Source organism: Halyomorpha halys, unplaced genomic scaffold (assembly GCF_000696795.3).
Source record: "Halyomorpha halys isolate HHAL.00 unplaced genomic scaffold, Hhal_1.1 Scaffold45.1, whole genome shotgun sequence".
Lineage (NCBI taxonomy): Eukaryota > Metazoa > Arthropoda > Insecta > Hemiptera > Pentatomidae > Halyomorpha > Halyomorpha halys.
Genome location: NW_027113993.1, coordinates 2,428,211 through 2,432,559, shown reverse-complemented (window position 1 = coordinate 2,432,559; position 4,349 = coordinate 2,428,211).

The window sequence follows — 4,349 nt, the reverse complement described above, 5'->3', positions numbered from 1 at the left end:
CTCTCTCTCTCTCTCTCTCTCCCTCTCCGTGTGTGTGTGTGTGTGTGTGTGTGCGATTTGACTGCTCTTGTGCGATTTGCGACTCTCTTGAATCGATCTCTCTAATCTTGGGATGTGGCTCTCAAATGACTCAATCAACTAGCTGCGTAGCGAACCTCATACTGCCTGCTCATTCGCTGACTCCATTCTAATCTACCCCACTATCTTGAACTTTTGTCGCACTTATACTCAAGTACAAAGCCGTCATTAAGAAACAAAAACAAAATACATTTGCTTATATACCTTATAAACTAATTACAAAATTATTACAAGCTAGAAAGGTAATTCTCAACATATCTTTTTATTTATATTTGTAATTTTTGAAGTACAGAAAAAATAATTAGCAATAAAAATAAGATATAAAATAAGGATTAAAAATAAAAAAAGGGTGATATAGAGAGAATAAAATATTTAGGTAGCTCATTTAATTTTTTAAAGTAAAAACCTGCCTGATAATTTCTATCTAAATCTATTTCTATCAAAAACTGAAAAGTTTATTGAGCGCCACCGGATCATTTTCCTAAAAATTAATTTAATTTAAATTAAATTAATAAGTCATTCCAAAGCTATAGGAATTTTTAACCATTAAAGAATAGATGCCACGTGTAGATAGGTACAAGTGTAAATTACAATCAAGATCAGGTGAAAAACATCCTTGTAGGCCTTCAACGGAAAAATCTAATTAAATGAAGTAGGATATACATATGAAAATAATTAATTATTTTAAAATTTCCTCCAATTTCTTTCAAGTTAACTGTTTTTAAAACCTGGGATAACCTCCACTGAAGAGTCTTCTATAACTTAAACACAAGACCCAATCATGGCTGACAATCAGGCCTAGAGAACAGCTGATGGAGCGGACAAGGTGGCCAGGCGTGGTCAGTGCCAGTAGCCTAACCGGAGAGGTAATTAGCTTGGAATACTTCCCACGACCTGGGGGCTATATTAGGGCGATCATTACAGCCGCGTCGATGACTGGCATTAGAGCAGTCAACTAGCCCCGATGACTCTATCCACTCTAAATGAGCCTCCTTACCGGTCTCCTTAGCCGCAAACAAACTATTTTCGCTCGCTCCTTCAATTATAATGACGATTTAAGAGCTTAACAATCCTCAGGACCCGGCTACTAGTAGATGAAGATGACTGGCAGGGCGCAGGGGCGAATTAATGTTCCATTATCGTCAGGTCGCAGTGGGAATGTTCTGTCTACGCCTAGTGAGGAAATAAACCCATTTCTATTATTATTTTGTGAACCTTAGTTATATTGACGCCTTACTAGGTCTAGCTGTTCAGTGGATGCACAATTTGGAAGACTTGGATAAGTAATAAGATTATCTTGTAAAGCCACCGCAAAAATAATCGGAAGCTCCGGAGACGATTAAGGTTGACGAAACAAGAATTTAGGTTTCACAAAACTCAGACAAGGTGCATGCTTATAAACTTGCATATCAAACGGCATACACTTTCTTGCACAATTTGAACAAATATATGTATTTAATCGACTAATAAACTAATTATAGAGTCATGCCATTTACTAATAATAATGAATTTCAAAACATTTACTTATATCACGCTACATTATGACTCTCGCTAAAACGAGGAGATCACGTCATCTCCGTTCTTTTTTTCCCGTACCCATCAATAAAATAAAATTAGTACTTCATACATATATAATACATGATTTGTATTATATATACATTAGTGAGTATTCTCCCTTTGATTGCCTGGTGGCATTATAAGGTGTTGATATCATTCCAGCTAAGGTGGTATAGTCTAGCTATAGCATAAGGCTACGCCATGGAATTAATGGAACGTGAAGGGATCGTTCCACTGGTATTCCCGCCCTCTTAATGTGACATTCTTATCTTACTTTGAAAACAATTACTTATAACCAGTAGATTGTTCTATGTACGTCACAATGTTTACTAAATTGTAGGGCAACAAATAATTAGAGGGAATATTGCATTCCTTACAACCTTCCCATTAAACGTATAGTCTTGTCTTACATTGAAAACATTTAGTCATAACAGGTAAAATAGTGCTTGAGAAAATTTACTTCATTATAACACTCGCTATAGCTAGAACTCAGCGTTTTCAAAAATTTACATATAACGAGTTGAGCTGTTGGAAATCGGCCGTGAGCATCCAGGCAAACATTCGTGAAATATGCCATCATTGTTGACACCGCCTTCAGCGGACCCGGCAACCATTCTTATAATGCCATCCCGGCAAAACAAGATAATGAAATAACCGGTATATGTATATATATATTTGTAAATGTCTGTATCTTTGTTCCAGGAGGTATGAAAAAAAATGTACGTTACGAATTTTAAAGCGGTGGTTTCTAACCTTTTTGGTAGAAGTAGAAAAATAGCGAAACCCCTACATTATCATTCGATTCAGTTAAAGTGATCCATCCCTTCAGAAAAAGCTAAGAAAGGCTAGGTTTCTTATAAAACAACAACGGTGCAAAATTTGTAAAAGATCTGAGATAGTAAAGTATAAACTGTGTTGGGTTGACATGGATGACCCAGCACTAACTTAGGAATTCAATTTCATCTTGGTAAAGCTTTTTAAAATAATTATTTCTTTTACATTCGATGTAATTAAGTATCTGTCTTTGAGGAAATATAAAAACTATCGAGAAAATAAAATTCCAGCAAATTCTTTATTTTAACCGGCAGTCGGCCTGGGGTAGGTACAGGATTAAATAAAATATATATACATTTATATATGCCCCATATACTTCATGTGGTATAGATATTAACCTCTTGAATGTTTCGAGACAGAAAAAACAAATCAATCATTAATAAAATTCTTTATTTGTAGTTTAAGGGATTATTAGTGGAAACTTTATAATTCTGAACTGTATTATTTATTGTTTTTTTGTAAATTAAAAAATGTTAGTAAATAAATTGTGTTTCCAATATTTTTTTTTTAATATTTACCATTTCAGTAAATAAAAATAAAATAAATAATAATATAAAAATAAATAAAAATAAAAATCGACCTAACGGAAATGGCACTTTATAGAATCGATTTTTCACATTTCTTCGATTTATACCAAAACAGCTTAAACTATTTTTATGAATATCGGCAAATGAGCAATTTAGTTCACTTTAATATCAGATATAATTTAAGTATACAACAGGGCTTAAATGACGATTTTTCAAAAAATCTTCCTGTAAAGTACCTTTAATTTTGTTTATTTAAAAAAAACAGTTTTTATTGCTAGCAATAATATAAAATGTATTAATACAAAATAATAAAGAATTTTATGAACTACTAAAGGAAAAATAGATAAATGTGAGAGAGAAATAGACTGCTTCACTATCTTTTATTAAAAGGGACAAAATTTATATTTGTTTTTTAAATCTAAAGAAATCATAAAATATGAACTTCTATAGCAACAGAAAAATAAAAAAATTTTATTTGTAATTTTCGTCATTTTTGCTCTTATTTTTTTAAAAAATTACAAAAATAGCGATAACTTCAATACTCGCCCACTGATCAACACAAAACTTTGTAATTTAAGTAGGTTACTAAGTGAATGTATATACGCGCACCGTACCAGATTTTTAAATGGATGACTTCCCACATCTAATCATTTTAACTCCCAGGTAATATAATATATGTTCCCTTGGATGTCATGTAGCTATTATCCATACCGACCTTGATATCCCTTTTATAATAGACTCTTATAAATAGAGAACTATTATCTAGTAACCTTGATCTAGTAACAATTCCCGATAATCTCACGAGGTGTTAGAAAAGGAGCTGTCCTTGATATCTTTATTAATATGGAATAATAATCAGATGAGATAGTAATGAAGAGGTCATTTCTGAAGCCTATATATGGAATCGATGATTGTGAAAGGTAGAAACCATTATAATTGCTTATAGAAAATACACATTCAAGTCGATATTACAATTAATTTAAATTTATTGGATATATATCATATTATTCGAAACGAAATGATTGAAAACATTTTCAACTCATTGTTGTTTTTTTTCTATTGTCCTTCCCTTTTTTTCATTAAAACGAATCCAATACTCTTATATGTCACAGAAATTATCTTACATCAATTTACACATTAAATTTCATAAACACAAGCACACATAACATCTATTGAAGAATGGTGTAAAAACTGGAGAATCAAAATAAATCCTGACAAATCCCACCAAATCACCTTTACTCTCCGTCGTAAACCTCTGCCCTCCTGTTCTACAGTATCCTTTCTAAATAAACCACTAATGCCTGTTGAACAGATTCGATACTTAGGACTCCATCTTGACAAGAGACTTACTTG